The following is a 12,750-nucleotide window of genomic DNA, read 5'->3' as shown; positions in this document are numbered from 1 at the left end:
CTACAAAGCCTGGGCCTAATGTGCTCTGAGTACTTTGTTGACAAAAGAAACTAATGCTTGTGTTTATCTTTGAGAATTAGCTCAAACCCGACTTAAACATTAACTTAGATCTCTGAGGGGAGTTTTATTTTAATCATCACAAATCCTCTCTAACATATTCGTCACATGCCCGCGCTGAAGCCCCTCTAAATCCTCACAAACTTGTAGTTTGTTTAAAGTAAGCTGCAATATGATAAGACATCTCCTGAGGGGCGGGAGTCAGCTGCTTGGTCCCGGTCCCAGTAAAGTGCAGTGGTGTGTATTGGTTAAGCTGGTATTGGACCATCTCAAATTTGCCCCTCGGTGTCAGCTATGCACACGCCCTCGCCCCGGCCCCTCAACACACACACACACACACAACGAACAATTCTCCAAGTAGTACCCCCGCACAGCTGTCTCCTTCCCCTGGGGAGACTGTGAAGGCCAACTGTGCAGCCACTGAAATGAGCTGCTAATCCCTGTACAGGCTTCCAAGCATATTACAACACACAGAGCTGCCGCTCCATCAGCCACTGTTTGAGCGTGTCAGACTGTGCTATGCTATCAGTCCGTGCGCACGCATGTGTGCGCTCTCAGGCCCGTGTCAATCTGTTTGAGTGTCAGCTGCATAAAGTTGTGTGTCTACATGAGAAGGTGAAAATGATTGTTGCGGCCCGATCCTGCGTGACCTCGGTAATAGCTATATATCCCCTTGCAGGCATTTCTAAGAGCACGGGCAATTGCCATCGCCGGAAGAATATTCCACTTCTCCCCAGATAGTGTCTCAACCCTTCTTCCCCTCCCATTCCGTCGGAGCAAAGTCATTAATGGTGCTTATGAAAGTGCAATGAATGAGAGCGTAAGGGGACGGATGCGAGGTCAAGGCCTCGGGGCTCCTGGTGAGCGAGGACGCATAAACTCATCACCTGCTGCTGATGAAGGACCACTCACCTCCCGACGCCATCTCTATCTGTCCACCCTCACCACCTCCAAGCGCTCCCTGCCTTTGGATGAATGCGGGAGCGGTTTTCAACCCAGGTGACGTTCACAAACAACCAATGAATGAGCCATTTTCGAAGGGCAACGGCGTGATCACCTGAAATCAACGTAAGTAAATGGAGACGTGGCCTGACTACACACAGCCGGCATCAGCATGCCCCCCCTTTCACATCATTCCCGATCACTGTAATTGCAAAGGTGAGCCTTTGTTTGAATGGGTTAATATTGTTATCGCAGGGCTGTTATGACATCATGCATTTTTAACAAGGAGAGCTGAATGTGACCAGCCTCAAAAGAAAGTGCGATCAATCCGATGTTTTTTATGGACGAGGAGCGTAAGCACCACCTGCTTCACCTCCACAAGAATTCCATCAAGAGAGGAATCCATCAAAAGAGGTTGTTCTTTCAAAGTTACCATCAGAAAAGCACAGATAATCTATTTGCTTCTTCAATACAAAAGTCATTACACCCTGTGTATTATTTTGTACCCGATTGTAAGGCATTTGAATACAAACAGGAAACGCAGTCTCAAATCCCGCTTAGACACAGACTACAAAACCTTTGTCCTTCAAGTCAGTGGAGCTTGTTTAAAATGTTTGCATCAGTCGGAGTTGTTTGACCGCTCATGGCCAGTGAAACGTCGTCGTCCAATATTGGTCAATGATGAGCTGATTCATGTAGTCGATTCATCTCCCGGCACAAACCGACAATAAACAAAGTGCAAAATATGCATAACTTAAGATCGAAGCACATATTTGCAGATGAGATTGGAATTGGGGATAATTAAAAAAAAAAGGATGAATAACAATAGACTTGGTCTATAGGCAGCTTAACGATAGCTTAATTCTAATGTCATTCATTAATTCATCGCCCCTGATCAGGAGGAGCAGTATCTGTTGCACCCCCCTAATGAATCCTGTTTATTCTGTTATGCAAATGTCAGCAACTAATAAAATAATAAAACGCATTAGACTAAGTGTTTGTTTTCTGTGTGTTTGACAGATTCAGGCCTCATAGGACAATATAAGTGTCATCCAGAAATGTACATGAACATTGGTTGGCCAAATCTCTGGTTTAAATTACAACTGAAATAAAATTGCAATCTGAAAAAAAGAGTTTTAGCAATCTTCTGACAGGAGGATGTAGACATAGCCAACGTAAAAACAATTTTAATATATGACATAAATACTTTCAATGCTTTGAATTCTACCTGGACTTTCTACAAGCATAACAATGGCCATTTCCACAGCGACTTGTCTGTGACACATTGTTCACTTATCCATCAGCAGGCTTCAAAGCGGAAACCTTTGCTATTGTATTGTTGGTGATATCTGGCCGGTAGTATCTCACCTGACCTTTAAATCTCTAAAAGACAGGTGTAAATATTACAAGGAAACTATAAATCAATCAATTGAAGATGAAACGCTCCTCTTGGACTTCATTTCTTTGAGAAATGAGAAGTGGACGTCCTGAGAATGTCTTTTTTTTCAGAGGTCCATTCGTTTCAAATTCAGGGAAAAACCTTCTTCTTGTGGATTGATGGACGCCTGGCGTAGTTGGCTGAGACAATTGCGCACGTAATTAGCGATTACCCTAATGACTGTGCTGACATACAGCGGTGGTGTAGGGTTTGAGCGTGTGTGTGTCAGGGGGGCTGCTGTCGGCAGGAGGGCCACGGAGGACGGGGTGGGGGTGGGGGGGGGGGGGGGGGGGGTGGTCTGCTGAAAGCCCTGTCGGTGGCTCCCAGTGACGGCCTGTCAGCGACGCGCTCCTGTTTCAGTCGGAGCTGAGGCTCAGGTGGCTCCTGGCGGGTCCTTGTCCCTCCGCGTGGCGTTTCTCAGGCCGCGTCCGGTCCGGAGTGCTTTCCGCTTCCCACAAAACCGCCCGTCCATCTGCAGCACGTCGTTTGCTCGGTTCCCTCGTGTTTTTTTAATCCGCTCATTTTACCTTCCTAAACTCTCAAAATGACTCAAGTTCTCAAACATGACTGCCTTTCCTCGATCTTGTTGGTCACACCCTAAAAAGCACTTTCTCACTACAACCCCCCCCCCCACCCCTCCAGCATATTATTCACACTCAACTCAACTTTATTTATATGGCACCTTCCATATCAGTGTCTGACAGAGCTTAGTTTAAACCGCAAAAAAAGTGAAAAGAAAACTTTGTTTTAATTTGAAAAAAAACTGGACTTTGAACACACAAAGATCAAGGAGGTGCTGTTACTAAAAGCTCATTTTGATCTGTGTTAATTTTTCTCACCACCTCAACCAACGTAATACCTGTGCTGCGGTGGGCTCTGAAACGCAACTGAAGAGTTTCAATGATATTGTGTTTTTTATTGAAAGTATTGACCTGTTGAAAAATAACTTTCTCTCAAATCTTACATAAGAACGATAGGTTTGATATTTGGTCTCTAAACCAAAAACAGTGCTATCTAAAATAGATAACCTTATTTGAGAGGTTGTCTAACCACGGCAATCTTTAAAACAACAGGTACGATGCCTGTGAAGAAACAACATACAGATTAGCCCTACACACGACAAATGTGCATGATTAATATTCATTCTAACCATACATACTGTGTCCCTGAAGAATGTTCAACACTTCAGTATTTGAGAAACAATGGAATGTGACAAAATTCGTTTTGAGCAGTCAATTGGAGTAAAGACAAGTGGGCCAGTTTGATATTTCTCAACATATAATACAGCTGATTTCTGGCTCGCATTTTCCATTTAAGGTATGTTAATCAACAATCTACAATTTTGTTGCATCGCTTCAGAAGTCATATCCAGCAGTTAAGCACACACCTATAAACCGCCACGTATGAGAGGTCTATTTGCCTTTACATGCACTTGACAGCTTAAGCACAACCATTGCCATACAGACGCGTGTGCAGCAGTTCTTCCAATTATTACATGTAAATGAAAGGGCCTAATAACCGCTGATGAATTATTCAGATATAACACTGGTGTCACATTGATTTGTTCGTACCAAGAGTTGTGATAAAAACAGCCCCTTCATTATAAATGACCACTGAATTACTCATTTGTGTCATGCCTGAAGAGTGATGTGGGTTTCAGCATGGTAAGTACTCATCAAATTAGATTTGGCCCGGGCACAGCCTTCAAATTGTACTCTACAGGGTAGCGGCTGAGGTTTATTTACTCACTGAAAAGAAAAGGTATTTGAATATCAAACAAACAATATATCTCAGGCGTGGTGTGTTTTGTTGAACACACAAGCAGCCCGGCGAGCTGTGTGTACTCAGGAGCCCGTCCTGTCGCGCATGTCTCCGTGACCTCTTTGGAAAAGTAAGGATGCATTTGCGGTTGTTTGTCTTTCTTCATGGCGGTTTGCATTTTCGTGTTGAATTTAACCCGGCCATTGAAAAGTGCAGAATTCAGGGGGATCCTGAACCGAGCTAACGTGCGTTTCTTTCGTCATGGCAACGCGTTGTTAGTGTTTTACTTGATAACATCGTTCTCCTCAAGGGCTCTGCAAATGAAGTCCGCATGCTTCCTACAACATCATTGTAGAGTGACGACTTGAGCCAGCCAGAAGCTTGCTGGAGAGAAGAAAAGAAAAGAAAAAACCGATGAGTTGTTCAATAGAAATGATGTAATCACTAAATTCCCCTTTTTAAAAAAAAAGACATATTATGCGTCTGAGTCGGCTGTCTCACTGGGAGTTAGTGTGTGTGTGTGTGTGTGTGTGTGTGTGTGTGTGTGCGTGGGAGGGAAGTTGTCGAGGTTTGGCTGTGACAGAATTTAAATAACAGATTGCTACTGACCTAATTATGGTACTTCTTCATCAGTGTGTAATGTGCCTGAACCAGCAGAATGATACATTAGCAGTTTGTGTGCTGAATGGTGAGACGGCTGCAAAGCTAATTGATTTGACGACACAAAAAGGATGGTGACTTTGGCTGTACCAACATTATCTTTCTAAAATTGGTGCCTCCTCCTCATAGTGGCTCATTGGTCTGTAAATGTCAGATAAGAAGAAAAGTGCTCACTGGCTCACGCTCCACAGCCGCGACAACAGCACCGAATACAAGATGCTTGACTTGGCGACTTTCAAACCTGAAAAAAGTGGAGAAGAAGCAAAAAGAAGGAATTAATAAAAAACAAAACCTCATCCACTTGGAGAAAAAAAAAGGAAAAGAGACAGAACGGGGTGAGGACTGAACAGAGATGAGCGAAACCTTCCAGCATGAAATACCCAAACCACTATATCTTCTCCCCGATAAGGCTCCAGAAGCTTATCAGCCAACGGGTAATTTCAATTAAAAGGGGTTTTGCAAGACAAGTGGTTAAATACCTCAGAGGAAACCTGTCACCACCGTAGAGGTAGCAGACTGCCTCCACAAGACCGAGAGGGGGGGGGAGAGGAGAGAGGAGAGGAAGAAGAAGAATGCACAGCACTGCTTGAATGGCCGGACTTGGCCCCAGTAGGGGCACGTGATGAGCGTTATTGCATTAGCTCCTCGCCAATCATATAATGAACTCTCTGTCAGACGAGACAAAAGTGCAGCCACACCCCTGCAGCACGGCGAAAAAGCTAGAAGAATGCGATCGGCGGGATTAACAATGAAGGAGCCCTGGAGGGAGGCAGAAGGAGGCCTTTTGCCAGAGAGAGATAGGAAGATTCAAGAGCTTAGTGTTGTCAAATGTTTTATTCAGCCATGACCATGAGTGCAGCCAAACAGATTAGCCTGTTTACCACAGGTTCTCATTTAAGAGATAAATCTTTAAATGTTGGATTTGGCGGAGGGAGACGGGCAGCATCTATGTCCCACTAAGTAGGAGGGGGAAGGGAGAGGGAGGGGGGGGGGTTATAATTCCACTATAACAACGTAACTGAGAACCAGAAATAAAACTTCTAATTAAGCTCAAAGTTGTCTGAATTATTGACAGCTGTAAGCAGACTATGATCAATATGCCTTGGTGTGTCTTTCTCTCTCTCTCTCTCTCTGGCTGAGATGAGGATCGAGCTATCTTCACGTGGACGGTGTGAGGAGAGAATGGAGGGGAGGTTCGGCGGGCGAGAGGGGGGGGGGGGGGGGGGACTATGTTCTTTGTTGTAGCTCAGTGGAATTCATGCCTCTCTCCTCTCCTTCCCTCTGCACTCCTTTTGTTCTTGACTATTACAGCGGGGGTGATGAGGCTCCCCTGGGCGTGTTCAGCTACAGAGGCCCAATCTCAGTGGATAATCATCTTCAAGACGCATCAACGGGGCGGTTGTAATTTTGAACGACTGGTGGGGGGGGGGGGGGATTGACGCATGAAAAACGGCAAAGAAACAAGAAAAAGAGCACGAGCAGGTGTAAAAATAAAAACAACCGGGACACAATGTTTAAAAGACAGCTAGCTACTATGTGGAAGTGCAGTTTCCCTAACTTGCTTTTATGCAAAACGATTCTCCTTTTTTTTTTTATTATAAAACATTGCCTCATCACACTCGCTTTCCTCCCTACTGTTTCTGTGCTGAACGCACCCTCGGTTTGGCTGTGAAAACCTCCGTACTCGGGCAACTTGTTAGAAAAAAAGACCGAGCCAAGCATTCCACACATTTTCCAATTAATGATCCCGCTCTTGGCAGCCACGCAGTAAACGACTAACAAGAGAGTTGTTTTATTTCCCAAGATGAATCACACGCAGCGTCCGTTCTTCTGACTGGAGAACGGATAACTAATAGATCTTCCAGAAACCCACTTTCTTACTAATGAGAGGTCATCACACTGGGTTTAAATGTCAGGGGGAACTACTGTCATTTCTGGTGGGCAGTTCTTTAGTGCTTTATTGACCTTAAGGGACAGACCATGTATTCCCGGCAAGTGTCAGGTGTGGGAGTTGGGCCACAGAACTACTGTAGGGCAACTTTTAATGGAACCCCTGAGTGTTTGTGTCGATGCACGCACGCACGCACGCTCACACAACAACAGAACAGAGAGGGCATGACGATAACAACGCGACGGGCAATGATTGACAGGTGTATTGTCATTTTGAATGGCCGTGGGTCGAGCTGACCATTACATGTGCAAAACAACAGCATTCTCTGGAAAATCCCATTGGCCACATGGCTATCTTGTTGAAATCAATAACGTCTCAAGCTATCACAGATGTTTTCTGAGTGACCCTTCAAAATGGCAGCCATTTGTCCTCTAAAGCAGAGAACCTGCGCGCTTTAAATGTACACCACACTTCACACTGGCACATTTCTTACGGGTCTTGTGCAGCACAATATTTCCTTTTCTGCTAAAGTTGTCAAACTGGTTCTCAAGATCTGAAGTAGTGAAGCTGAAGCGTTTCAAGTAAGGCTCAAATGTGCAAATCTCAGAATTAACATAGGTCTTGACACGGAATAGCAGGGAGTTGTCATAGAGGATCATGAATATTCAAGAATGTGACCTAGTTTGATACACTGGAGCAGGACAGTGGGGTGCACGGTAAAAAAAAAGAAAAAAGAAATCTGTACTCAAATGTAATACAGGAGCGTGGAAAGACGAATCAATGTGGGAGGGATTTCATCTTAATTACTTAATCAACTGTTGAGCTACCTTCTGCTTTTCAAAAAGGGTTCTCTATCTTCTCACATCGTGAGGATTTAACTATCATAACTCCATAATTAGAACACAAATGCTGTTTGCCTCCAGCCCGGTCCACCATGAAAGATAAATCCCTCAAAAACAAAGTGTGAACACCCTTCCTCTGAATCATGAAGCAACATACTGAAGTACACAAATGAAAAGTGTTTCATTCTTCCCAGACCATAAGTTAATAAAAAATCCACTCTGTTGGCACCAGACTGTCTGACACAAACTCAAATTGATTCATAATTGAGTTTGTATAGATTTTTATCCAGCTTTTGCTGGTTACATTAGGGCTTGACTAGTCCCATTTTGCAGTGGAGTGTACAGCAAAATGCAACCTATGCTCCAGGCTCACTGTGCGCCGTGCATTGCAATAGCTTGCTCAAATAATAACAGGCTCTGAAGGACAATTTTGCTTGCCACTCATCAATGTGCAAACAGTGAAGGATGTATTTAGGGTCACCTTTTTCTACTGACACAAGCCTTTTCCCTGACTATTAGGACCTACAGTACATTTAGCTATTCCTAAATGGGACTCAGGATGAAATATGATTTTCACATCAAGTACACAAAAGCTTTTTGTGAACACACATTGCAACCTTGGGGAAAAAAACACATTTTTAAGCCATTTCATATGTGTAAGCCAAACTCAGACACTCCCATTTTGTAGGGAAGAGTGCTGTTAGTCTTTCTGTTCTTGAGCAGTTTGTAAAGACATCAACACTAACAATGTGTTAGCCTCTTTTTCAGTGATCATCCTTGGGTTCACTCCTTCCCATTGAATGATAAAACATCATGTCTTAATTTAAAGAAATGTTAATTATTAAAAATAAAGAGCAACTCACTGTAGAAAATGTCTAAAAATGACAGGTATAAAAATGAAATCGGTTGGGGGATGTTTTTCAGATGTGAAACAATACACATCTGGTGCTCTAACACATGGGATCTTCCCCAGCCCAAACCCTTTACAACAAAGAGAAAATACTTTTTGATGCCCTTTGGACAAATTTGACCTACTTACTTTCTTTACAATTGCAGAGTCTCAGGTGAAAAAAAGGAAAAGGGGATATAGAGATTAATAGGTGTATCCATTAGAAAGACAGACATGTTTGACATGTACAGCAGCATTTTTAGCTTCTATAGGTCTATTACAACGTAATCTATGACATATTTAAAAAAAAGGTATATTCTATTTGAACAAAGCAATACAATCCGATGACTTTGAAGCCTTTCACACCATGGATCTAACTTTGGTTATATACAGTATAATACAAAATACAATAACATCACCAACTGCAAAAGAGAAGCTGCGATGTACCACTAAAAGTTAGTTTGCCAGCGAAGGTATTTTAAGCACCTAAGAGGTGCCTTTGTGGCCGTGTCTCACTTGGTGCGAGTGCTTTGTGATTAAGAAGCAGGCAGGCCATTCATCAGACGCCGCTGTCCATTCAGTCCTCGGAGGGGCTGTCATAGAGGTCTCTGTCCAGCCTTCATCCACGCTCCATCTTCGGCCAGACAGCAACATCCCTCCGCGACAAAAGAGGGAGACCAAGTTCGGGATTTATGGCCGATCTGCAACGGGCCTTAACATCTCCCGAGGGAGGACATAAAACACTGAGGAAAACAGAGTGTGAGCAATAACACGCACGTTTGTCTTTAATGGCTCTATGTACTGATAATGATGTTTGATTTTCCATTACGTTCCGATGAAAGGTGAGACAATCCAAGGCTGGCGCTTTGATGTCCCGATCCGTTGCTGTAAATGCCAATATCTGTACTGTAAACTTTTTCTATTAGTTGAAACAGCATTAGACAACCTTAAAAAAAAAAAGATTGCGCCCGAGATACTCATTAATCCCACCTAGCCAGCAATTTAATAATAATAAGGATGATGAAAAGCATGAGGCAAATCTTCTCTGTATGCAATGCTGTTGTTTTCTTCTGAGGAACCCAAGGCGGTTCAAAGCAGCTCTTCGGTAGTAAAAGGCCAGACAGCCACCATCACTTACTCGTACTTGGAATAATATGTCTTTGAAGGATCATATGCATATTTGAATAAGGGTATATGTGGTGCACGTGGAGAGTGCTTCATTAAAAGTGTGAAATATTCCCATTTCATTTGGTGGAATCCCCAGTGGCGCATTTATTGGTTATCCCTGGCAATACGGTGGAACATTAATAAAGTCCACCAATATCATTCAGCCCGTGGAATAATTAGGCAGCCTGTCCCCGAGAAGAAGGTACACGGCACATAAATTCTATTAATAAGCTACGTATTGGTTTAAGATCTAGAGGCCTGGATCTAAACTTGTCATGAGAGTAGCAGACAATTATAGCACCTTAGTTCTGCAGGGACAACAAAAATGATTCATTTTGTCAGCAATTTAAGTTGAAATAGGTAAACATTTGCTTCCTTACGGTTTCATTTTACTGCTCAAATATATGCAAACAATGAAAAAATCCTGAATCTGTCTTTGTTTTATTTTACCTTTGAACGATTACCTTGTTTTTCTCCAATTTGCTCTGCAACTTAACCCTTAACTGCTGGACCATAACGAGGCTGAACGTCACGCGACATTGAATTGTTGTAGCAATCCTCTTCTATTTCTAGTTTTTGTTCATTCCTATTATCATATTGTTTGTGTTCAAAAAAGTTTTTAAAAAGTTATATAATGTACATTTAAATGCGACTACGGGTGTTTTTCAAACAGTAGGTGCAAATGACGCTACATTTGAGCACATATATCAAGTTAAAGAGAGCTTTGACAGCTTTTATATTTCAACACCTTCTAAGGAAAACTTACTTTACAAGAATAAAGAAAGATATAAACGGAGGTATTAATAAAAAAAGCACCTCAGCAGTAACACCATAGAAACTTCTAGAATCATATCTTGCTATTTACAACATTTAGACCTGATGTTGAGAGAAATATTACTGCTCTAATGTTTCTCAAATACCAAAGGCAGGGTCAGTTCGAAAACTTTGCTGGCCATCTCCGAAGATGGATGGCGTGGCACAAAGGTTTGAGGCTAACCCTCCAGCAGTGACTTGCTGTGGTTGTAATTACCTGACACACGGAGGAGTGTGGAGGGAGGCAGGATGCAGGATGCCACTGCAGCAGAGTGGCAGAGGAACGACAGCACGGCCTAAGTGGAGCCAGGAGAGATGCCGAGGATGAAGAGGGAATCCTATTTCTATTTCCCACCCTGACTTTTATTCAAATATTTGCCAGGTATTTGCATGCTGTCTCCTCAGTCCTGTACCTTTGTCGTTGTGAGAACTTTAGAAACTTAGTTGTGGTTTTGGACCAGTAACCCTGCAATCCTCAGTGGAAGCTGATTCAGACCCACCACAGTGCCCAACAGCTGCATTCCCCCCACCAGAGCAAATAAACAGAGTCTACCCACAAATAGTTAAGCAATCAATGTTCTGATTTTCTAAATCCCCAAAATGCACCATCAAATAAACTGCTGACATTGCCAATACAATGGTGAAACAATATTGGTTAGCGGTCAACGGTTGGAAATAAATAAAAGTAGTTAGTTAAAATTAGGCTTTGAGCCAGCAAATAGAGTCAGGACCAAAAACAAAGGGTTTGCCAAATCACAAATAATCCGAAAGCCTATTTGTGACATATAGTTACCATCTCTCTCTCTCTCTGACACACAAATACACAAGGTAAACAAGTAAAGAGATCTTATTTCCTTTACCTGTCTGGATCAAGTCTTTCCCAGCATGCACTCAACAGCAGAATGGTGCATTTTAGAAACTGACATTATCTGCGTAAAAAGAAAGAAAATCAATCATAAATATGACATTAAATAAACAGATATCACATAATGTCCATTATCCATGATTGAACCATTATGGTGTGTTTCACATTTACAACGTGGGTAAGTAAAGGAATTAAAATGAATGAACAATGATTGATTGCGCTGCCAGGTACGTTCATGGCCTGGTCCCAGAGTGAATGATGTGTGACTTACTTCATCTAATAGAAAGCTCACAGAAGTAATTTTAAAATAACTTTTAGTAAATTGTATTTTATTGCATTTTATCGCTAATTGAATATTTTGGGTTTTGGGGAAAGAATGCCAACCAACAAAATAAATCAGTAGATCCATTAAAGTCTACTAAAAAACTATGCAAATAACAATGGTTGAGATATTATGAAATGGCTCATTGTGACTGAAATGCATCACTCCAAATTACTTATCTTCACATTTCAGTTTTATTCATCACATATTTACTTTACTTTAGCATATGGCATATCAGAGTAATGGAGGCTTGGAAAAGTAGATCCTAGATTTGAGGCGGAAGCCCCCAGAGTAGAAAAAGTGTAGGAATGTAACTCCCAGAAGAAATGGGCCCCCTTTCACAGACTCAAAACTCCCCCTCTATTACAGGTGTGAAAGTGTCCGGCTGACCGTGCCTTCGATCCCTCTGCTGAAATGCACGGCTGTTGGTGAGAGAGAGAGAGAGATACGCGTTATCTCTAGGAAGAATGTAAAGTGGCAAACTCTGGGGTAACCGTGGGAGTAATACGGTCAAAGCAGTCCTCAAAAACATTCCTAAAAGCACTGCAGAGAAGTTTAAAAGTGACTGGATTTGCTTATTGCCTCCACCTCAGCCCTCCTCCAGGCGACCGCGCCTGTGTCTGGCTGCCAAATGGGTTACTATCAGCAACGGTGAAGTGGCAGAAGAGCCACTCGAACACAAGCAGAGCCAAGAAACCGATCTCCTGTGAGAAGAATGTCTGTCTGGCTGGCTCTTCCCACGTCACGCAGATGCACCGATAAAGGGTTCGCCAAGTGGATTCTCCCCTTCCTGTGACACTCCTGATTGGAAAAAAAAGGCACAGTCGGAGTTCTGGGAGCAACCACCTTTTTGTTTTTGTTTTTTTTGTCTTTTTACAATCTGTAAGTAAAAGGAGCTCAAAGATAATTGTGACAAGCTGTTGACCCCTGTGGCTAGGTCACATTTCTCCAGGACAAGGGGGGTTGGGGGGGGGGGGGAGGGGGGGGGGGGGGGCACTTCCTGGCCAAAAACAAACTATCCAATGAGGACTCAAAACCATTATCACTGCTTTGCATTGTCGGAAGACATGCTCCCCTGAGACTAATTTACTTATCAGTTTCCT

At 42.9% G+C, this 12,750-nt stretch overlaps 1 long non-coding RNA gene across 4 annotated transcripts in view; it reads right to left on the bottom strand.

Moving 5' to 3' along the window:
- Positions 1-3,338: 3,338 nt before the first annotated feature.
- Positions 3,339-12,750, bottom strand: part of LOC119217225 (uncharacterized) — a 67,944-nt gene continuing 58,532 nt past the window's right edge. For 2 of the 4 annotated variants that reach the window (XR_009956738.1, XR_009956737.1), the window contains exons 3-6: positions 11,321-11,389; positions 8,997-10,756; positions 5,033-5,099; positions 3,339-4,582 (exon numbers count right to left, since the gene is read on the bottom strand). This is a non-coding gene — a long non-coding RNA (uncharacterized LOC119217225). The remainder of the gene's footprint in view (positions 4,583-5,032; positions 5,100-8,996; positions 10,757-11,320; positions 11,390-12,750) is intronic. The other 2 variants (XR_005120209.2, XR_009956739.1) reach the window with 2 other exon arrangements.

This window comes from Pungitius pungitius, chromosome 7 (genome assembly GCF_949316345.1).
Source record: "Pungitius pungitius chromosome 7, fPunPun2.1, whole genome shotgun sequence".
Lineage (NCBI taxonomy): Eukaryota > Metazoa > Chordata > Actinopteri > Perciformes > Gasterosteidae > Pungitius > Pungitius pungitius.
Note: the sequence above shows the minus strand (reverse complement) of the source record. Positions and strands in the feature narration are given on the sequence as shown.